Raw genomic sequence first — 25,061 nt, forward strand, 5'->3', positions numbered from 1 at the left:
AAGCCAATATTAAAAAAAAAAAAAAAAAAATTGGTCATGCATGGTTTTTGGAGGACATAAATCAAAAGAGAACACCAAATTAAATAGAAGACCTAGAGGGTCACAGAAAGGAATAAAAGGCATTATTCAGAGCAAAACAAAATATGTAAGTGCACTGCCTAAAGAAAGAAAGCCAATAAAATGGGAAGATGCCAGACAGATAAGATAATATAAAGAGTTTAGGAAGCTGAGTAAATAAGGGTAAGAAAGGATTCACCTAGAATTAAAAAAACCCCAAACAAATAAACAAACAACACCCCCCAAAAAAACAACAAACAGCAGGAGCTCGTTTTCAGCAGTTCTCTTGCTCTGTGGTTATCTTTGGGACATCACAGCCTGTGCAAAATGGTTTGTCCCAACTGCTCCTTTCCTCTGTAGTCTGTTGTAAGAAAGAGTAATGCAACAGTGTCTCCATTTTGCTCTCTCAAGTATTTTTAGTTGGTGGACCTGTGGCAAAAGGCAGTAAGGAGTTTCGGGACTAAAAATGAAAATTTGCCTTAAAGAGACCATCCTCGTGACTTTTCTCCTTTAGGTCTTCCAATTTTTTCTCAGAGCTTCCAGAAACGTTAGATACATCAACATGCAAAATCAGATGGTTAAGTTAGTCCTTGAATAAACCTGTTTCATTATGAAAGAGAACATCCTACTGCCTCAAACTCACCCAAGCAAAGAAAGAGCGTGTATTTTGAATTTGTTGCCTGAAGATCATCATTAGGTGTAAAATGGAAAAATGAAGCAAAAAACCTCCCTTGTTGAATGCTGCCTGGGGATGTTTATCTGTAATCCCATCTTCCATTTCAATTAATCCTATATACTGCTGATAGTTATACGGCCTACAATTACCCAGAAACAATATTGAGAATGCAAACAAATATTCCACACTGCAGTACCAGTGCCATGGGTTGAATTCTCATTGTAAGCAAACTGAAAGGGAATCTGGAGTAACTGCCTATAATGCAATGGAAAATAAGATAGAAGTCTAAATCAATGAGTAAACAAAGTAATCTTCTTGTTTTAAAAAGCTTATTTTTGATCCAGATGGCTAATACTTACAAAATGCTGTGAAGAAATCATACGTAATTTACCCCCACAAAAAATACTTTCAAACAGCTATTACTGTCATGCTAGTATCTGGCCTTGTTGGAAATGTCCAGAATCCTTGAACTAATAAGTCATATCATGTCAACTCACAAAGAAATTATTCTAGGCTTGTCACAGTTTAACACTGGCCCAGCAATTAAAAGGAATAAGAGATGCTTTCTATTAATCCCCCTCCCTCCCTGATAAAGAAAGGAGAGAGAATAAGGGAGAGAGGAGACTTATGGGTTGGAAACTAAACTACGCAGCTTTAATGAAACAGTAGTGATAAAAAGGAAAAGCTACTAAATACATACAAATATACAGGAAAATTGATCCCATGTTCCTCCACCCTTTCCCCCAGTAACTCTCACATCACCACCGAGGCTGCAGGGCAGCTCTGGGAAAGTCCAGGCTGGACTCCTGGAGTCGGCAGCAGTCGGGAACTGGAGGCAGGAACACACAGATATGGGCTGGCACGGATCAGGAGCACAGGCAGACGAACGGATGGAATCCTCCCAGGATTCTGAAGGAAACAGGGAACTGGGGCAGAAGGAAAGGGTTTGACCCTCATGATCTCTCAAATTTATGCTGAGAATGACATGTATGGGATAGAATACTCTGGTCAATTTGGGTCATTTACCTTGTCCATTCCTCCCTAAGGGAGGGTTTGCTGGTGTGACCTCTTTACTCCTTTTCTTCTTCCAGAGGGCAAAATGTTCCTCAGAACTGAGCAGTGTCCTTGGCTCTGCACACCAGTCTCTGGCTGTAACTATAAACATCAAGTGTTATCAGTCCTAGAGGCAGACACTGTCTGAGAAACTTGCTGTTAATTTCAGCAAGTGCAGCTACTTACAAGAGACTTAGCTGAAAGCAAAAGTACAAGACAGAAAATTACCTTTATTCTGGCCAAACCAGGACAAGTCCCTTTGACCTTTTCAAAATAAATTGAAAAATAATAATGCAACAAATTCAAGGAAAAGATTGATTTTTTTTTTTTCAAGAAATATATTTGTTATTAAATTTTGACTAAACTTAGCCTGGAGACTGTAAACATGGAAGGGAAATGCTCTTTTAATTGGAAATGCAGAACAAAAAATTCAAAATGAATGACACAGATTCCAAAGAGCAAATCTTTAGTATTTCTTATTGTCAGTTGTCTTAAAATGCCATATAATACACTTTCTGCATTATATCTGATGCCAAATATTTTGAAAAAGACATTATTATGACAGATAATATCATGTACATCCACAAAATATGTCTATTAATAATATATAATACTGCCATCTACAGACAGTATGGGAGTTACCTGCACCAACTGCAAAACCATGTAAAAAGGCATACTTCATTATCCAGGTTATTTAGAAAAAGAAAATAAATTCTCTATATAACTCTTTTCTCATCCTTCATACGAGATTCAAGGCAGGGTGTATACCATCTATAGTAAAAATTATAAACTAGAGAATGTAGAACTCAGAGTACATTTAAAAAAAAATCAACACAAAATATGTAGATACAAAATACAGAAGTTAATTATGACCAGTATTTGCAGAAAGATTTAAATGTTCAGTAAAGGAATTTTATTGCCAATATACTATGTTCCTAAGACCAGACCACAGTGATATCATAAAAAAGAAATGTCTTCTTAAGCCAATGCCAACTCCCCTTTTTATTGTGTCACCAGAGGGTTTTTTACCAATGTTTTATTGTTCACGAAAAGGCTTTGATTTGTTATGATAAATGAATAGATGTTTTCAGAATGCCTGGGAGACCACCATTACGTACTTCAGGGGAAGGTTTAACTTACAAAGGCTTGAAAGGAGAGCTTAAATTCATAGTGTTGTAAGAGTTCTGTACCTTTTCATCAACTTTTTACAGATTGCCTGTGTGATTGGAGAACTGCAGCGTGCTGGAGGACGAAGACCTCTTTGTGCAGGGTGGAGCTGGGACTGAGGTCCTCACCTCTGGGACCCGAATTGCAGCAACACTATAGACACAGATCTCTAAAAGACTTGTTTTTACAGCAGGCCCAACATAAACTTGTTAGCTAAAAATGCTGAGAAGTAGCCAAGGAAGTACTGAAGCCACCCTAGATCTTGCTTACAGATATAACCTCTCAAAAAGCTCAAAAAAACCCTCAACCATCAAGGGAAGCACTGCTAGTGTTATAAGGCTTGATACCTCAGCTGAAAGTAGTTTGAGCTGAAGTTATGTTTTTATGTTAAATGTAAAGATATTTTAGATTTTAAAATGAGAAATCTTTCTGTGATATATGCCAACCAAGTCTTCCATATTTTTTAATTATTTACAGAAGATGTAAGTCAGTGGAGTAGAGTTAATGGGATAAAACATACAGGGCTTATGAACACCTTTCATGGATTAGCATGATTGCTATTTTCTTCTTCCTTGCCACTTGAAATCAGGTTACAGAACATGATCTCTATTTATTTTTTTGCTGTACTTCCATACACCTTGTTTTTTGTCAAATCAGATTTCTTTTGCAGACCCTTGGAAATAATAATATATGAATTTGCTTGCTTGAGTCTGTATGAGTTTAATACATACTATACAATGAGTATAATACTCATAATTTTCCAGTTTTTGGCAGTGGAACTGAAGACCACAATTTCACACATATAAAAAACCCACAAAGACAAACCAAAACAAAAACCTCCATAAGAATGCTGCTGCCACCCTTGAGCTTTGTTAATATTGTACTGTATTAGGGAAATTTATAGCAGAAGACAAACTATTGTCTCTGTTATGCAGAAAGGAGGTTCGCTTGACCAATTTAAAAAAAAAAATCTGGTTTTGAGGATATTTTTATGGTTTCTTGTTCATGTTGTAACACCAACCGAAACTTTATGATTGCAGTTCACTATTGACTGCTAAAACAAAAATATCTTATTTTACAATTATGTTAAAATATCACTTTTTGCAGTTCAAGATTAAGACTGGATGTAGGCAGAATAAAACTGGACAATTTCTGTGAGAAAAGATAAAAGAAATTCTTAATGCAAAACCAATTTTTTTTCTTATAGAGTTAATTGTACTTTTCAGCCTGATGGATAACATGAAGAATGGGTGCTTTACATAGTTATGACTCTTGTCTATCTTGTGCTACTTCAAAAAAAATGTCACAGGTCAAACAATTTCTCACTTTAAATAGTTTAAATTTTGTGTGACAATAATGGTGCTTTTACTTTCTCAAAGAGCAGTAAGTCTGACAAGAACAAGGAAACTTCTAAATCTCCTACTTCCAGAGAGGGAATGAGCCTTGTTATGAAAATCTCAGAAAAGTTCTCTTGGGGATGGTAAATTAGGAGCATTCTGAACTTTATGAAACTAATTCATGTTTGGTTACTGATGATAGGCAGTTATTAGCATTATTGCTGTTTAATGATTTTACTGAAATTATTCCCCATCTTTGTGAAGAGCATCTGCAGTATTGCTTACAGCCATGGAAGCTCAATACAATATCATACACAACAGTTTTGATATCAGCTAATGGAATCAATTAAGGTTTCTGGAAAAAAAAAAACCAAAACCAAAAAACCAACCAAAAAACTAAGAGATAATAAAAACAAAATACAAAGAGATAATAAAAGCAAAAAACAACAACAATAAAAAAACGCAAAAAACAACAACAATAAAAAACCACAAAAAACAACAGAACCCCTCCCCCCCAAGTCCCCAGAAGACTTTTTTTTTTTTTTTTTTTTTTTTGAGAAAGTGCATTTTTTATGAAGCAGTCATAAGCAGAAAAACTTTTGATCATAACAGGTCTCTGTATTGCTGAAAGTGAGGAAACGGTGTTCAAGGGACAGAAAAATTACTTCTGAAAATGAGGAAGCTGGGTTTACAGGAAGGAAGCAGATCTGAAATACTTTTATAGCCTTAGGAGACAGTCAACCCCTAAGAGATAAAACAAATAATAAAGACATAAAGTCTGTCCAAACACATGTTCTACCTCCCAGTTTATTTTTACTCTCTATCAATATCCAAGGACTATGGCTGTGCAGTAGAAAAAAAAACCAGGAAAAAAATCACTTGTTTTTGTTTGTTAGTTGGTGTTTTTTTGAGGGGGATATATACAGAATTTGTTCATTTGTGAGCATTAAAAAAATTGCAGGTATAGGGACAACAAAAGTTTCTAAAAACCTGAGTGGTCCTGCATTATCCACATCTCTCTGATATAAAAAAAAATATAAGAATCTCTGTATAACTCAAATTGAAGATCCATACCCCCCTGTGGATGGGGGGAATAGATGGGTAATAGATTGTGTCTGGAACAAAGGAAATGTAAATTGTTACTACCCCAGAATATGATCTCAAGCTCCTATAATTTGCAGCTCAGGGACGTCTTGACACAGAGATTTATATTGCATAGCCTGATATTATTTCTCTACCAAAGAGAGATCCCACTGCTTGGTGGTGCCTGAAAAAAATTGAGTACCCATTTGATTCTGTTGCAACAAGTCCTACAGCTTAACTACAGCCTAATTTATTTAGGTATTACTTACACAGGAGCCATTCTGAATCCAGTCATCTCTCAGAAAGTTCCCAGCTTTCTGAAATTCTTCACATTTGAAGAAATGAACAAATGAAGAAATTCTCCTTCATTTCCCTGAATAACTTAATATCTTCACCTTGCTATCCACCCTTTTACTGGTATGTATTTGTTAAACAGCACAAGTGCCAGTCACTCTACTGATGACTTTTTTTGCACTGTGAATTCAGAGAAGAATACTCTTTTGTCTCCTCTTTCCTTTTTTTCTTCTTTTATATTTTTTACTTAACTAAATTGTTTCTTTTTATTTGTTAAACTAAAGAAACTTTGAAAGGGGAAACCTTGTTCAATGTCTGTTGGAATTTTAGCAGCCTATACTGAGTTATACATACATATTACAAACATTATATATACAAACCTTCCTCACAGATGTCTGTATAACATGAAGACTCATTATTAAGCTAAATGAAATGTAGCTCTGAAGAAGCCTAAGAGCAAACCATATGATTTCAGGGTACAACACTATGCAAAGCAAAGCCATCAGCAGCATATTCATATCAGCAGATTTGCCATTGGTTCCTTTATCCATGGACTTCTTGTTGAGATGTAATTTATAGCCAAGAATGGAGAAATTAGCACACATGGAGATTATTAAAGAAAAGTGCCTGCTTAGATAGCCTCCTGTTTTGAATCCTATTACAGCAGTGACCTTTAAATGGAACAATAGAGGATCCACGTGCTTGGTTATAAAGTACAAAAACACAGCTAAGGGAGAGATTTCCTTGCAGTCTCCTGTAAAATACAAAACTCTTTCACTTGAGAAGAGAAAGAAGATACAGTATACACATTTCTATATACAGAATGCTAAGGTATTTTTATTGACTAAGAAAAGGACTGAGAATTATTGTAGAAATGCCATCAATATCCCCTTTTCTTCTAAAGAAAAGTTTTCTTAAATACACAAGCCTTATTCACATGTTTTTTTTTCAGAAGATATTAAAAAAGGTTTTGAAACGTTGCCCTGCCTTAGTGGACTTTCAAATCTAGATATAATTCTACTCATAAGAAAGCAATTTAAAACCAAGCTTTAGTAAGATATTTAACAAGGTGTTAGTAGAACAGTTTATCAGCTGGTGACAAGTGAGTAATTTGAGTAGGGGACAATACTACAATTGCTAAACAATCTCTTATTAAGTAAAGCATGGACATATCACTTGCAAGGTTTCTCAGATTTTGTGAAAGAGAAGGGCTAGTCTGACTTTATCAACAAAGCAAAGCAGTATGTGTATCATTTATCTCCATTCTCATGAATATATTAGTCCTTATGCTTTCTGTGCACATTGCAATTGCAATTGTGGTTGTTCATCATCTAGGTGGTGATAGTTTGTGTTCTCCAAGGAATATCTTTCCAACTTCTAAACAAGTGCAAGCCTTGTCAGTTGTGATTACTATGATCAATAAGTACAAGTAGGGATGCAGAATTAAGGAAAAAAATATAAATAAAGCATTCTTTATGTGACTGTCATCTCTTAGCACATCCAGATACCCATGTTTGAATACTGTTTACCTTTGCTATGGACCAAATTCAATAATCCACTGCAGCTCATCAGCTGATGTAAGTTGTAACAGCAACACTGATTTCAAAAGGTATGCCAGAAAAATTTCCAACAGCCTCCTGAAGTTACTGGAATGAAAAAGCCACATCAAACTATGGAAGAGGAAAGTGGGAGCAAGCAGACATTGCTATGGGGGTGTCTTTCCAGTCAAATAAGCATCACAATATATATTCTATTTACTGTCATCTGAGCCCTGCTCCTCAAAATCACGTAATGGTCCATAGTAAGGTTGAGAGCTGAAAGTGGCAGACAGTTGTCTGAGACTCTTGATGCTGAAGAAACAAAAATTAGACGAATAAAATAAGATGATGTAAAATACACAGGACAGGGAATCTCTGCAACTATTGAAAGCAAGAAAACTTTGGATTACCTTCTATAAATTTGATTTGGATGTTCTTCCTGCATTTATTATATGTATCAAAAAGGATGGTTGATTTTCACAACATCCTAAAACACCTGATTTTCTTTTAATTTGACAAATTTTTCCTTTAAATACATAACCTCTAACTTCTCCTATTGTTAGAAACCTGATCATTTCCTCTTTCCCAAACTTAATAATTTAAAATATTAATGTCCTGTGATAATTATTGCATTTCAGAAATTTGTGTCCCTTATCACCTCAAAAGAAATGAGCAAAAAAAATTATAATTTTTCATTAAATGGATTAACTTTTATTCATTTAGCAAAATGCACCTCACTTGTTTTAACAATGAAAATGACCACACTCCTGAACTCCTGAACCCTGAACTTAGTAAGCCCTAAGTTCCTCTGAATGTATTTCCTAGACCTGTAAATGTTTCATGTTGACTTGAAACATCTTTGAGGATTTTTGTGTATCAGTGGTCTTGTTCCTATTACCAGTTGTAAAACCAGTCATGTAAAATCATCAATGTAAACCTAGTTTTATGGAAATACAACAAAAGAAAAGGTGAGAAATGTGTATGTGTGTAAAAAGACTATCTCAAATAAGTCTGACACATTCAAAAGTTTAGAAGTGTAACATATACCAAAGATCAGGACAAGGTTTTCCACCAGTAACAGATATAAAAAACCCAATATGTTGTACCAGTAACTGTTGCAAACTGCAAGAATCTGAAGCCAAATCAGCTCAGCCCCAACTTGACCCTGCTCTGGGTGGTAAACTTGGCTCCAGAGATTCCTTCCCGTCTAAAGTATTGCAGATTTCTACAAAAAAAAATATTAAAAAAATTTAAAAAAAAATTAAAAAAATATTTCTTTTCACTGTCGATACTCACAGAATGGACCAATGTGACTCTGTAGAGCTGTAATTGCAAGTATTTTCCTTACAAACTAATCCATTCCTCCTTTGTTGTTTCATTTGATCTAAAATATCATTCAGTGCTTGAGGGTAGGACATAGGGAACAAAATCAGTAATCAAGGGAAAGCAAGAGTTTCTCCCTTAAGCAGATTTTAGAAAAGGATACAGGTTTGGAATAAGTCCTTCATGTGCTTGAGGATTTTTGGTGCCTTCCTGGTACTTTGTTCTAAGTTCCTCTGTTCTCTTCTCCATAATACCTTTCTTCACAACATAAATCCAGGTTACTAAAAATTTAAAATAAATTAAAAGAAATGTAATTTAAAAAATAATCTAATGGATAAAAAAGTCCTCTGATAACATCGATGTGAACATTCAATTTTGTGGCCATTTTCATTTTCCCTGAGATGCCAATGGGTGCACTCATGAGTTGTGACCCTGCTGGGCCACATGAGCAATGTGTAAGCTTTCAGTAGACAACACAACTCAGCATCCATTGTGTGGAATTAATTTCTTACACCTTATTAAATGACTGAGAAATAAACACAGTAAACTACTCTTAAATCATTCTGTGTCTTCCACAAAACTGTTAATTAATATATTGTAAGCTTTGCTTTTACCACTTCTACAACATTTTCTTTTGACAAATAACAGGTTAGCCACGTTGTTAAGGGAAAACATAGCTCAGATCTTATGGAGTTTCTGATTAGTCTCATTAATGTCAGGTTCAAAATGTCTTGCATTCATAATTAGCTCATACTGTCTAAAAAGATCCAGTCCAATAAAGAAGAAATTGTAAGGCCATTCCATCTGGTGAATTGTTAAATCAGCTTTTTGTCCCTAGAAAAAATTAAACAGCTTAATTTCAGAGAACACATTGTGTATCAAGTGATGGATTTTTAAACGCTGTGTGCAGCATGCTTCAATATTTGTGGTAATATGAGCTGTCACTTATTAATATTGATGGGGTTTTTTGCTGGTGACAACTTGGAGAGATCATCATCTATGGAGGAGAACAGCAAGAGAATCTAGATGTAGAATCCCATAATCAAAATTTGCTTTTATTTAGGATTTTCCATCCACTTAGTGTGTTGCAGACAAATAGGAACTATCATTAACACAGAGGAAGAAAGAAATCCACAGGGCTGATAATTTTCATAACCAGCCAGGTACAGTCTGTGTAGGGCATCCAAGTTTCTTGAGTCCCAGTGGTCTCTTTATTAAAATAAACAGTTCTTCAGTTATCCTGAAAACATGATGGCAATTCAACTTATTAATAGAAGCAATTAAAATCTGCATTATAAAAGTGTAATCATCTCCTATTATAAATACATTTCTTGTTTCAGAATTGCATGGAGATTTGAAGTAATCCTACTGGGAACAACAGAATAAAGTCAGCTAACTTCCAAAAATATATCTGAGAAATTAAACACAAATAATTTACTAAACAAATAATTCTGGCTATATAATCATTCTGTGATTAGTTCCACTACAAAGACTCGGAAAGTCACAAAATAAAAAAAACAAAACAAAACCAAACACAAACTAATGTTCAGAGTATTGAGTTGCTTGTTAATTAGATGTTCTATTGGAAAGTAACACCCCACCGCAGGAGTCATTTTCTAATTTAAACTAAAACTGTCAAGCAATTTACCAGAACATGTAATTGCGACCTAGTCAGCCAAATTCTGAGGAACTGAATTCCTGCAATTCCCAGAGCTTTCAATGGCAGATTGTGGCTCAATGTGCAATTCACTGCATGGCTACAAACAGGTTATATATCCCTGTGTTCAGAATGGAAAACAGTGCCAAAATGTTATGAATCTGATACCATCTTATAAACAGTTCTTTAAAAACTGAACTTATAAACAAGTTCTTTAAAAAAAAAAAAAAAAAAAAAAAAAAAGGATGTAACAGTGTTGTAATCAAGGGTATGCCTTAACAATACTGTAAACTTTAATAAATGACATAGTATCCCAGCTCAGAGTAGAGCACAATTCAAGAGAAATTAAGGCTAGAAGCTGAAAAAGGAGAAAACTATGGACACAGACTGAGGGGGGAAGACACTGAATATAACTGAGAGTCATAAAAATTATTTTTTATTATTGTAGATATATAATATTGCTCTTTATATAAAAGGAAGTTGTTTTCTTTCTTCTTCTTTGGTGTTTTTTTCTTATTACATATATTTTATACAGCCTAGAAATATGACCTTAAGTAAATTTGATCATACTTTTTTTAGGTCCAGACAATCACAGACTGGTCATTGTTCTGTACTAGAAAATGTGGCAAAGCAGAAGAAAAGAAGAAAAAACAGGGTCAGAAATTAAAACACTGTTGTCTTAGTTCCTCTGCTTTAACTTCAAGTGCTCTTCATATTTTAGTTTATGGGTATTATAGAAGCAACGATTAAAAAGTATGTTTACATATGTTAACTGTTAATTATTAAACACCTTAAACTCATTAAGAACAAGAGAAGCCTATAACTTTGCTAAGGCCTTCACACAAAATTTAAATCCTGGAGGAACATGAGCAGTATAATTCTTTACTGCTGCTTTATAAAGACAAGAGCTCTGGCTCCTTTTCAGGATATAAAAACCCAATATTTACATCAGTCATGAACAAAAGAAATGTCCCTTCTTGGCAGTTTTAAAAACACAATCTATTACCTTCATTAGCTTGTACAAAATTCAAGAAAAGAAACATTATGTAGCCAAGACTTCAATGCATGATGTCAAGAGGGAAAAATATGGAGGACATCCATAGTTCTCCAAGTGCTAAAAACTCAAAAGGTAAAAGCCAGTCCTTATCCAATTAAATAAAGACTTTCTATTCACCTAAGGGCCAGTGGCTGATGTTTCTTTTCTAACAATAAATTCACAATAAACTCTAACAATAAACTTAATAGAGAAAGAAATGAGGAAATAGAAGGATACAGGCAGCATCACTGGCTGCAGCTGGGTTTAACAGGACACAGATTAGAAGCTTTGAAAAAACTTTTCCTTTTCTGTAGTAGACAGTTTGGTATAATATATATATATGTGTGTGTATATATATATATATATATATATAAAAACAACTCATTCTGCAACAAGATGTTTTCAAGGAGTGCAAGATGAATAAATACACTGAACAAGGAATAAATAACTCTTGTGGAAAACAGAAGATACTTACTAAATGGCTTGTCCTTGTAGCTTCAAGCTCCCTTCCCCCCCTAGCAAACAATAAAGTATAAATTGCTTCAGTCAAGATTGCCTTTACTCTCATCTAAATGCTAATATTAAGAAATAAATATGTACAGAAATAAATACATGTTTACATCTAAATTCATGGGTTAAAAGCAAAAGAACTCTAAACCTACTTCGGTACTAGTACTGTTGGACAAAATGGAATCATCACACTTCATAGTTCTAGAAAATTAAAATCTTGTCTATAATTCTCAGAAGAGAGAAAGGATGAGTGAAACAGAATCTATGCTCTCTTCTAACCTTCTTCCCTGACAGGAGTACTACATATGTCATAAAACCTGCATCTGAATTTACTACAGGGATTTTTTTTTCCCTTATTCCACTTTATCTCCATGCAATGGGTATTTATTTGGAGTTTAAAAATTGTTTAATTATGTCTACTATTCCCTAAATCAGAACTTTTTTTAAAATTTTTTTAAAATAAAGCAAATGGGAAATTTATCATTTAGCACAGAGAGGGTTTTCAAAATTCAAGGCAATTCAGACTAGGTTCAGTGCAAAACATTATATCTTATTGTCTAAAAAGGTACAAAACTAAGTACTTCTTCAGCTCACAGCTTTTAATATATCCATATTAGCAAAATTATTTTCAGATGATATGGGCACTGTGTGAATCTGCTGTCTCTGAAAAACAAAATAAATTATTCAAATACAATACTTTAAAGATTTAATCAAATAATTTATGTAAAAACATGCAGTGAATCCAAATCATTCTCATGTTGCTGTCTTCAACACATCTTGAAAGATTTATCCTAACAAAAATGTGATTCTAAAATACATGAGTGTCATTTTTGCTATTACTTTGTGTTGCTGTGTTTATTCACTTAAGATGATCTTGGGATCTCAAAACAATTGTTGTTCCTAAAATGCAGATTGTCATGCCTCTGGTACCAATGGAATTCTTTCAAAAGCTGCATCATTTCAACCTGAATTCCCTGCTATTTAGTCTAAGGAATAGCACAGAAATCTTGAACAGTATTTTAAACCTAGGATATTGATGTACCTACCCACCTTATTTTCATGTTGGTACATTCTCTCCTCATGTGCAATGTACACCCTATAGTAATCACCTTTAATTGCCTTAGGAACTTGCAGTAAAATCTTAAAAAAAGTCAATGGCTACAGGATTAGTTTAATGTATTTTAAGGGCACCTGTTTCCTATGTCTGTGAGCAAAAAGAGAACACTACAGAATCATTGCGATGGCCTTTAAAGATTTAACTCCCTGGAGAGCAATGACTATTTATAATTCTTCCCCCATAAGAGCTAATCTATAAAATGAATTACTACTAATTATGGTATCACAAACAAAAGACACTAATTTCGTGCCAAAGCAGTTCAGTAGTAGCAATATATATCAAGTGTAATGAGACTTTTCTCCAAGGCCCTAAGCAGCAATGATTTCAGTGGAGGTTGTGGCAGTAGATATTCCAGATAATTAGTTTAAACTATATAAAATATCTGTAAAATCTAATACTTTACATCTAATCTGTAAAATACTAATAGTACTGAAAGGGAAAAACAGAAAGTGGATTTATTTTTGTGATCTCTCTTTTGTTACTAAATAGGTAGTATTATTGGGAAACTATGCTTTACCTAGGAGAATACTGGAAATTGAAATGACCTTTAAATTAGAGACACATTTATAACAACACCTGAAAAAAAGCATTTCCACTGGCAATTCTTGTTAAGAGGTTACATAATTTTTATATCACATAAAAAGATATATTGTCTCATTAAAATCAGCTGGTAGGATATAATCCTTGGCATTCTTTGTTATGGGGCATAAATGGGAATTAATTCTAATAATTAATCTATGTCTTAAAAAAGTACATCTGCCTCACACAGCAATATGTACCTTTCTATGTGAAATCTTTTAATCTTTTATTTATCACTTCTGAGTCAGTCTTATGTGGAGATTTTTTATTTTTTGTTTTAGTTATTTAGAAGCAAACTACAGAGTTATCATAGATGCAGAGATTAAACATCTGCTAAAATTACAAAAAAATAAATATAATGTGCCAATATAGAAGGAAATAAAAGCTTCTTTTTGCACACTGATTCTTTGATTAATGATACAGCTAAAGAAAATCTTAAACAAACACTACATAAAAAATAAAAAGGAAACCATAAAGCAAGCTGGAGGACAAGCAGATGGTGACTTCTATCAAAGCTTAGAAACCACACTTCTAGTTCTAATGATGCCAGTGGTATGCATACTATAGTTACCTCATATCCAGGCAACAGAGCTCAAAATATAGATACTGGATAAAGAGGTGGAAAAATTAGGTGAGGCAATTTGGGATGAAAAGTAACATTTTTGGGTCAAAAAATAACAACTTAAAATGACATGATATTGCATGGGGGCCAGAAATGATTAAATGTAAGCTGATAGTTGTTATAACCAATCCAGACAGAAGCACCAATTATAGCTGGCCCAGGTGATGAATAACTATACAAAGAATAAAAAATTGAAATAATAAAATTAATTACAATTCTTCAGCGCCTTCAAATTGAAATTTTATTTTAATGTTTTAATGTTAAATAGACTGGTTATATATCAAAAATATAAATAAAAGTTTATGTATGTATTTTTTGTAACACTTTTTAATTTTTTTAATCTATAAATATATTTTTATTGCTATTGCTTTGACTTTTTTAATACAAGTTTAAAAAGAAAATAAAATAGGAATCATCAAAACATTGTTTAATTAATTAATTAATTAACGTTTCTTTGCTTCCATTTTTTCTGCTTAGACTTTTTAACTGCTTTTTTTGCTCTAATCAACAAAAGCAGAATAAAGTAATATTACGAAATATGATTTCCTTCCTTGGTTATTATGGTTTAGCCCGACACAGGTACTTGTTAACTTCTGCTCTAGTGGGATGAGAGAGGGAATGGGTAGAGTAAAAGTGAAAAAACTCCTGGATTTAGACAAAGACAGTTGGATAGCGAAAGCCAAAGCTGCCTGCACAGCAAGGAATTAATTAAATGCTTCCCATCATCAGGCAAGTGTTCAGCCATCTCCAGAAAAACAGAGCTCCACCACAAGTCACCATTATATGTGAAGACAAACACCATCACTCCAAACATCCCCACCTTCCTTCTTCTCTTGGCTTTTATTTCTGCCCATGGCATCACATAGCATGGAATGGAACCAAAAACCTTTTCAGAACACAGTGGACACTTCTAATGACTGAGCACAATGAATGTATGACATTAATCAGCTGGCATCTCCAACAGATTGTGTGACTCTTATACTTGAACTCCCCTCTAGTTACACATTTTCCTTGCAAAGATCAGAGCATGGTGAGCAGAGCCATCTGGAAAGGAATAACTCCACACAGTAGCCCAGCCTGGGGACCAAATGAATGGAAAGAATCCTGCATCATCAAGATCCTGGTGGTCATGTTCAACCTGTTGTCCATCAAGACCACCAGGATCTTGATGATCCTGGATTCTTTCCATTCTTACTTGAGCAAGTAATGTGCCTTCATGGCAAAGAGGATCAGCAGTATCCTGGCCTGCACTAGGAAGAATGTTATCAGCTATTCAGAGGAAATGATTATTTCAGAGGAATTGAAATGATTATTTTCAGAGGAAATGAGCTATTTTTCAGGAAATGATCCTTCTCCTCCCTTTAGCACTGATGAGGCCACATCTTTAGCACAGTGTTCAGTTCTGAGCTCCCCGGTACAAGACATGGATGTACTGAACTGAGTCCAGCAAAGGGACCCACAGCCACGGCTAAAAATCCTCATTATTACCCCACAACTGTATCTTGCCGTTAATGTTTCCCTTCCTTTCATTATTTTATGCTCATTATATTTGGTTTTCAGTTATAAACTAGAGAAAGATATGTTTGCTTGTTAACAGTTATGTTTACGTTTGGTTTGCTCAAGGCAAAATATATTTGTTTCTTTGTTGGCTGAGCAAGTGCGACAGTTAAAGAAAAAAAACAACCTTATAAGCATCTCTACCAAGTAGTATTTTCTGTGAAGCTAAATTAGGATATGCTTGTATTACAATAACTCTTTTAACAATTCTATTTTTGCACATGCTCTGCCAGTTTGCCAAACAATGATACGAGGCATCTCATCACTAGAAAATACTTTTTTTGTTTGTTTTTCAGAAATGGCAGCCCTGTTAGGAAATATAGTCTGTTATACAGCACTGGGCATTCTCTGGGTAAACCACATGGAGCAGGCTACATTATTTTTTTTTTCAGTAAGCATGTTTTTTTTAAAAAACAGAACAAAACACAAAACAGCTTCATAGTAGAGTTATGTTTCAAAAACATGTTTGTGAAGTAATGGTTATACAGCTGTCAACAACATCATTAATAAAATTACACATTTAAAAACATACTTGATAAGAACTTCAGTCCCAAGAGTAAAACCAAGACGTATCCTATGCATTTTGCATTATAAGTATATTCATCCTTTCTTGAATGTAAAAGATGAATATTAAATTATAAGAAGTAACAGTATATTTCACACACTCCAAGTAGAAAAAAAAACAGAAAACAATAACAAAAGTTTAAGAACTTACACTGATATGAATTCACATTTGTTACCTACAATACTGATTATGTTAAGTGTTCATTTTTCAATATTTTAGTAAATAATTTGTGTTTTCTAAATGTAAGGTTTTAGACATAAAAAAGACAAAGGAAAGTGGGTCAAGCTTTCTTAGATGCAAAGTGACTATTGGTTGCTACTACTAAAATTATTTTCTTTTTCAAAATATGTTTCCAGAAGTTTCATTTTGTAACTGGCTTTAGTAACAATATTGATTGTGTTTTCAGAATAATTTGCAAAACGGAAAAACATTTTTTCAGACCCACAAACATGAAAAACATTTAAAGCCTTCATCACATCTGCACTGGATACAATTTTCAAAAGCATGATTTGTTTTTAACTTTAGTAATCACCATCTAAGTAATTTTTGCCAGCCCATAAATATTAATCTTGGATTAGGTTATGCCCCACCTTTGACAGTCTGTAAAAAACAGTATTTAGCTCAAAATAAATTTTACAATCTTCTAATGATAGCTTTTTGAAAGTCAGAAAACTATTCAGAGCCATAGTCAGAGCAATGATGTACTGTATTATCAATTACAGATTTTCTTGTCATTTTTTTAGGAAGTCTTTATAAAATGGAGTGTGTTATATTTATGATTTTCTAGCTGCATTGCTTTTTCTATCTTGGCCTCCAACAGTTTAAAATGGCAGAAAAATTGGTTTCTGTTTTTGTGTCATATTTCAGCTGAAATGCAGGTGAGTATGGAGGGGATTGCTCAAGAAAGAGGATTTTTAAGCAGAGGTTGTAATTAACATTTTAATGTTCTAATAAATCCTAATAATAAAAACGTAAGTATTTAATAAATTATTTGGTAAAGGTGAAAAGTCTTGTCACCTTTACTGTCTTAAATTAAATATCACTGGTAATCAGCACTCATTGTAAGCTAAATTAATTTGAACATAACTGAATTTTTTAATTGAATCATTAAAGACTTTAGAAAGTCTCATTTTTATAACAAAAATTTGGAAGGTTCAAGTAATTCTGGTACCCAATATAACTTTGAAAGTAAATTGCATACTTCTTTACTTTTTGCTATGAACAATAAACACTAGGCTATTTTAATCTCTTATTAAAATTGTAAAAACAGTACTTTTCAGGCAGCCTCTCAACACCATAATATCAGCAAACATTTTCAAAGACTTAGTTGATCAGGGCGTGCTTAATCTGTATCCAGCCAATCTGGATAATTTTGAAGCTACAGGTTGAAGTTCTGCTTACTCTGCACAAAACATCCTCCTTGATGAATCCCCTCAAGGACCAAAAGGATCGATCAGATCCTGCCTCAAAGTCTCCCAATCTGATCACATCACTAGTTCATCAGTCCTATGTCCTGACTGAGACATTAGCTGGTGCCAGATGTTGGGAAAGTGAAGCCCTGGAATAAGCAGTACTGAAATCAGTGAAGAAACCTCCTAATATGCAACTTGTAGCTGATATTTTCTGACTATTTACTCTTCTATTTTTTTTTTACTTTTTTTTTTTCTCTCTACTTTTCAAAAAACACAATAGGGCTTCAATCACTTAAACCAGCGTGCAGCTAACTACAGCTCCAAACCTTCCAATTTTCTTAGAAAATGAAAAAAAAAATACAATTTGGGGATTAAATATGCCATGGAAATATACACTGAGTTATACCGATGTTGGGATGCAAAAATCATACATTTAGCTACAAATAATAAATCCCTTTATTTTTAATACCTTGAGGTATTTTTTAATAGGAAATTACTAAACAGGCAAAAGCTTGTCTCATGTTCATGCTTCGTGAGTCATAGTGGTTGCACACTTGCATGTATATATTTATGTACTTTTACTACCATAGTGAAGGAGAAATTGATGGAAAGACAAAATTAATATATTTGGAGGCTATTGAGCACTCAAGCCAGTTTACTACCATAGACATAAGCCACTTCTCAAATACATAGGTACCAGAGAGAAAATTAAATCATTATTCATACATATATGTAGAGAGATCACTTCTCTGTATACATGTATCTGTGTATATGAAGTTGAAGCAAAAAATAAAATTATTTTTCAGTCTTTACATTTATATTCTTTCATTGAAAAACACAATTTAACGTATGTCTTCCTGCAGTGCCATTATTAGCACAGTTTTAATAGCAAAATCTCAGCTAAGGACTTTTGAAAAGTACTTCTAGGGGAAAAAAAAAATTCAAAAAATAAAAAATACTTTCAGAATCATAAGCTTCACAATCAGAATAGTTCCAACAGCATTAATTAAATTATTCACTGTGCATACAAGTAGGGGCATAATTGTCTTTGAAGGATCAAGGGCTTTATTGAATGTGCAATGTTAATACAAAGACATTAAGATTAGTTTTAAGTAATGGTCATTTAGAACATGTCTATATATACTCTATAAAATTAGTAACTGAAAATCACTAATTAGTACCAGCTAGCACAAGGAATAAAACAGTATTATAAGACATCTAGTGGAAATTTCTAAAATTGAAATTTTTATATTGAAAAAAAGAATTTTTAAAAAAAAGTTTAAAATCTTTCATTTCAAGATCTCGGATAAATAAATAAATAAATAAATAATTCCAACGTTTTAAATATTTACATGCAAATTTTAGGCAAACAAGAGCAACCGAAACAGGGATCTAAAACTGTAAAGTTACAATCAGAACTCTGATAATTTTTTTTTTTTTTTTCCAAAGCTATGTGCAGCCAGCTTCTTAGAAGGATTTAATTGTCACAAGTTCTTAATGAGTTTATGGTTCTGACCTAAATTTTCTTTGGATATTCCCACTTTGCATCAGCCTAGGTGAGTCTGCAAGTGGATTATTCTTTTATTAGTTTGGCCAGCCATATAAAATCAAGGCCACAAGACATCCACACAGGAAAAGAAAGAGTTCACAATTAATACTTAAAAAATGGTGCATTTTATTCAATTTGTCACCCCTCTTACCTTTTAAACATTGATTCTTTTTCTTCAGAGCAGTTTGTTGATAATACATATGGCTACACACGTGTGTAGAGATCAGTCACTGTAATTCTAAGATTTGGTATTTCCCCTAATAGAGATCACAGATAAGTCCTGTATTCTTTAAAAACATCAACTTCAATGGCAAGCTGCAAGTAAAATCTGATAATTTTTAACCCAAAGCTACCTGTAAATTCTGGTAAATTTGTGCCTAAGTTGTGGTCACAGGGTGTAAACCTTTAACAGGAATGCTCATAGGATCACATGGTTTGGGTTAGAAGGGACCTTTCAAGATCACCTAGTCCAGCCCCAGTGGCATGGGCAGGAACTCCTCCCACCAGACCAAGTTGCTCAAAGCCTTATCCAACCTGACCTTGAACACTTCCAGGGTCCATCAGCAACTTCTCTGGGCAATTCCAAGGACTCATCCCCTTCACAGGAAAGAATTTCTTCCTAAAAACTATTCCAAATCTACCCTCCTCCAGTTTGAAACCACTGCCCTTTGTATTGTCCCTAAAAACCTTGTTGTAAAGGCCCTGTTGTAAATCCCCTTGACAAACTGGCAGATTGCAGAGGTGCTCTCAGTCCCTCATCACTCAATCACAATGGGGGTTGCTCTGACCATGGTGCAGGACCTTGCACTTGACCCTGTTCCAACTAGGGATGTATGAGAAAAACAAAGTTATTCCTACTGCTGGTGCCTCCTCAAGGGGCTGTGTAGGCAACACCATAAAGGAGCAAGCAGAAGTTCACTTTGTGCTTCTTCCAGACATGAGGAAAACTTCATTCCAGGTCAGTGGAAGAAATTAGTTGAAATAATGGCCATATAAATTTACTGCCTATTTGAGCAACTTAGATTGTGATCGATTACCCAGTACTCAGGAGAGAAGAGAGATGCAGGAAATTATTTTTTTTCTCTCCCCTACTGCAGAGCTGCTAGATGCAGCCTGTCTCCTTATAGTTTGGAGGCCTGAAGGGGTCTTTGCAATGGGTGTCCATGTAATTCACTCCTGAAAGCAGCAAGTTTTATAGGCAGGCAAAAATAGATCTTCCTGAAGGATAGGCTAATGCTTCCTTGAGATTCCAGATTGAAAAGAAATTAAGATAAACATCAAATCCCACTGAAGAAACGTTGAAGGTGTCTGGTATTCATATGAATGGCAGACACCACATTTCCTTTACAGCACAGATTTGATTATCAAGAGTGATTTAACACAGCATCTTATATGATGATTTATTTTCCTGAGAGCTACGTTTTGCTTTTAGGAACATTTTTTTCTATAGAAGTTTTTCACTCATACATTAAATATCTTATTACAAATGTCAGGTAAGAAAAAAGTTTTTTTCCTAAAAGTCCTGTTTAATTATGTCTTCAGTTATTTCACTGGAATAAGACTGGCCTTGATATTGAAGGCTAAATTTTCCAGGTCTATCAATATCAAAACCTACTTAGCCAAACAGCTATGCACTTTAGCTATTTTTGTGATGTTGTTCATCAGAGCCTGATATGATACATTCTGGATTTTCCATTTGAAAGAAACATTTCAATATAATAAAGTCAGTCTTATTTCTCTTCCTCTCAGATAGCTAGGAGTCCCAAAAAAACAGTATTTTAAAAATTTGCAGATCTTTTAACTGTTATTCTAAGAAGACTGAAGTATTATTTCCCCTCTAACAGAAAGAAAACTAAAGCACTGTGGGTAAAGGTGCAAAAACACTTCATCAGATTATTTGTACCTTTGTAATGACCTGTTTTTCTGCTCTTAGTTTGTGTCAAAGAATTTACATATTTTTATATGTGTGATTAGATTCTCTTAAGTTTTTAAAAAATGGTCAAAATACTTGGGTTCTTTGTTAAATTGGGGAAATGTTCTTGTGCTGAGGATTTCTTAAGAACAGTGAGATCAACCCAAGATCTTTCAAAATATGTGACAAAAAGCTGACTAAGTTCAGAGACTGTCTGGGCATGAATTCCATGAAGCTTTGGAATATTACAATTTTTTGGTAACTATGGAGCCAAAGGAACAATTATGCAAAATTTAAGTTATGAATTATTGCCATATCTGAAGAAAGAAAAAGAAAGGCTTTTAAAATCTCTCCTGTTTAAGGAGCTCTCTAAATGTTTCTGAATTAACTGTTTCCACATGATTTAAGTGCATATATCAGCAAAAGGTCCATAAAGTCAGCTCATCTTTGTCAGATACTGTGAGATGAGGAAAAAAAAGAAACAAAAATTCTTTAACTGAAAATACTCGACACCCAAACCCCCACAATGTACCATTTGTATAAACAGAATAGCTTTTATTTTCCTTTTTCCCTGCTGTTCACAGTGCCTTTCCAAAAGCCTGCTGCTACACAAGAAATGAAGCTGATTCTATCAGCCATTAATTTCCTCAACTCAGCAGAAAAAGTGGCTGATGAGCTTATTATTTTACTAATGGAGCATATTTAAACCTGCCCTTAATTGCATAGAAGCTTAGACTAAAAAAGAAAGAAAGAGAAGATATGAAAAAACTGTTCAGGCCTGATGTTGGCTAATAAAATATTTCTTTTGTTTTTCCAAGGGTACATAAAGGGTACTGAAGGGTAAGTAAAGAAGTACTGAAATCATTTAATTACTTGGGAAGCTGGAGACAATTCTGTAAAGTTCTAGAGGAGTCATAGCTGTGCAAAGGCATAGCTATCTATTGCCTATAGAAGTTACCATGCTGTACCTGCCCAAGAGCAAGATATCAGGAAGGATTTGAAAGTCTACAATTTAGAGTAGGCTTCTATAGTATGGTAAACAGAATATATTATGACCCATATCTTCAGCTAACAGTAAAATAAAGAAGAGCTGGTTGATGGCTGGATCTATACAAGATGTAAATCAAAGTTGGTCATAAAAAAGTGTACATTTTTTCAGCACATTTCCTTTAAGAAGACCTGTATTTCCCCTCTTGTCTATCACACAAACTTTTATAAAACCTCTCCCAATGAGCAAATATCTACTGTATTATACAAAAAAGGGATATTAATGAACAGTTCAGAGGTAAAGAACAAATACATTCACACATAATCAGGACTTCACTCAATTACTGGGCTTATAACAGTGAAGGAGCAAAGAAAACAAGACTTGTCTGGCAGACACCTCGTTTTAACTTCTAGTTTAAAGTTGCACTAACACAAGTGTTGAACATTCTTCAAAGCTTTCATATTACAGTATCTTAAAAGATCTTGTATTATTTAAATTCAGGAACACTGTTGACTGAATCAACAAAAGCAATTTTAGAAGTTTGGCAACCTTTGTCAAAAAATCTACAAATAGAGGAGAGATGAAATTCCTTCAGAGGTAGAGAGTATTGATTCCCAATGACAAATATGAAGAAAATATATACCTATGTGCAATATTGGGAGGTCCATGAGAATGTACACTAGCCAAATTTACAGACCTAAGTCAATTGTACCTTGGTTACATAAAACCATGAAGAGGCAGAACCATGCCACCCTCCACGATGCTGACATTCAGACAACTCACCTCGAGGGCTTCTCTCTTTATGCTGAGCAGCTTCACACATTTTCTTATCTTGCCAGGATCCTTATTTGTGAGTTAAAATTACACAGATGAAAAAGAAACCATACCTACTTACCTGGATTAAGGGGGAGGGGGGGGGCAGTCTGCATGGCAGATTGGGAAACGAGGACCCAAAGGCTGTCAGACCTGCTTAGTGCCATTGCTACTATGGCAGCACCTGGCAGAGTGACAAAACTGAATGCTGACATGTTCCTGTGATGGTGTTGTGTCATAGACTGGGCATGATGATCTCAGAGGTGTTTTCCAGCCTCAATAATTCTGTGATTCTTCCACAGGTTAAACAAGAATGCCACAGACATAAATAATATTAAATGTAAATTTTGCCATGAGATTTTTGGATACAGGATCTCTTTTTCTTCTTTTACTCCATTTCTTTTCTTTTAAACCTTGTGTATACATATATAGTGTAAAAGACTTTACTGAATGTTCACAATATAAGTGGCCATAATCCACATAGGTAACTCAAATTATGACTTTCCCACACTAATTTTAGTGTAACTTTTTCCTTTTTTTAATTTTTTTTACTTATAATATGAAATAATTCTGTTTTCACAACCGCATAAAAGTATATCTGGTGGCAGAATTTTTTTAAAGAAGTTTACAGCAGCTCAAGGTGATCACAAGGCAGATGAATCTCTGGATGGCTGAGCCATCAGTGGGCAACATCAGGACAGACTCTCATTCTCTCAGTTGTTCAGCTGAAACAGTGATTTACAAAAAAAAACACTCAAGGGATTTAAGATCTACACATTAAAAGAAAAAGTAGCACAATAACATCAAATATCATGTAGTTTCTAAACTTCCAGGTGGGGCAACAAAAATGTTTAAGATGAATGAATGTGAATAAGATCTCTCCCTTGTCTTTTGCCCTGCCATTCCTCAATGGATAATAACTCAATGTGGGACCATGTTATCTGTGTAGGATTCCAGCAGAGTAGAGTGACCATGAAGCAGTTCAAGTATCACCAATGCCCTCCTCCTTTTCTACCACCATTCTTCTTCATGTTCACAGTCTTTCTCCTCTGCCCCAGGTGAGAAGGAACCTTGCTACGGAAAGAGAGAGAAATGGGAAGAATATCATCCATCAACTTAATCCATCTGCTGGTTCTGTTCCAGCCCAGTCAGAGCACATTGAAGAACTGCCCAAGAACACTCTCTCCAAGGGCTGCCAGTGTTTTGACCAACAAAGTAATGTCATCATATCCCTAGACAGATACCATCAGGAACAGCTTTTGTTCCTCCACAGGAGTAAAAACTGCGACAGGCCAAGCAAACCTGAGTACTGTATGTTCAGCATCCTGTAGGCCAGCCAGGTCACAGTACAAATTTATCAAAATTTACAATCAAATAAACGAGGTTCTTAATCTTGGCACTGCTTTGCAGCATATCGGGGAGTTTTCTTATGCATATATGTAGTCACAGTTATCACACTGGGCCATCCTACACTGTAGTGATTCAGTGCCTTCAAAGTTTAGACATTAAGAAGCATGTTTCTGTGACACAGCAGAAAGAATTATCTATTTTTGTCAGAAATGTTTTTCAAAATTTTTTGTCTGACCTGCAGATTTACTCCACTGTAAATTAAACAAATTTTAAACAAATCAGAATTAAACAAATTAAACAAATCAGAATTAGTGTGCTTGATATCCTTACCAATTATGCATTCCTGTAAAAGAGGCAATGGGTACATGACCATATTAATGTAGTTGTATTCCAAATCCAATATCCCACATGGAAAATATTAAATATGCTATGTTTAGGTAGATTTTACTTATAGTATAATATTTTTCTGGACTTTTTCAGGAAGATAAGGCTGTTTGGGGGAGGAGATGTTATAAATTAATGTGCAGAGCCTTGGTTCTTAACCAAGGGAGTATTCTGTTTGTAGAAGCTTTTGACTTCTGACAAAGTAAAAAACTTTGGCTAAAGCCCATTACAAATTCTATCTACAATTCCTACCCATGAAACCTTTGATTGACACCTAGGGATTTCAACCTCTGAGAGAACTCGAAGCAGCTTTGATCGCAGCTGTCAATGCACTAACATTGTTTTTTTCTCTGAGACCATAACTCTGATCTTACATTATAATTCATTTCTGGATTTCAGCCACATGCTGATTCAATAAGGGTTTGTCAGCAGCTCACAGGCTGGTTCAGAGGAGCCAAAGGAGAAAAAAGCATTGTCTTCTC

The sequence above is a fragment of the Heliangelus exortis genome, chromosome 2 (genome assembly GCF_036169615.1).
Source record: "Heliangelus exortis chromosome 2, bHelExo1.hap1, whole genome shotgun sequence".
Taxonomy (NCBI): domain Eukaryota; kingdom Metazoa; phylum Chordata; class Aves; order Apodiformes; family Trochilidae; genus Heliangelus; species Heliangelus exortis.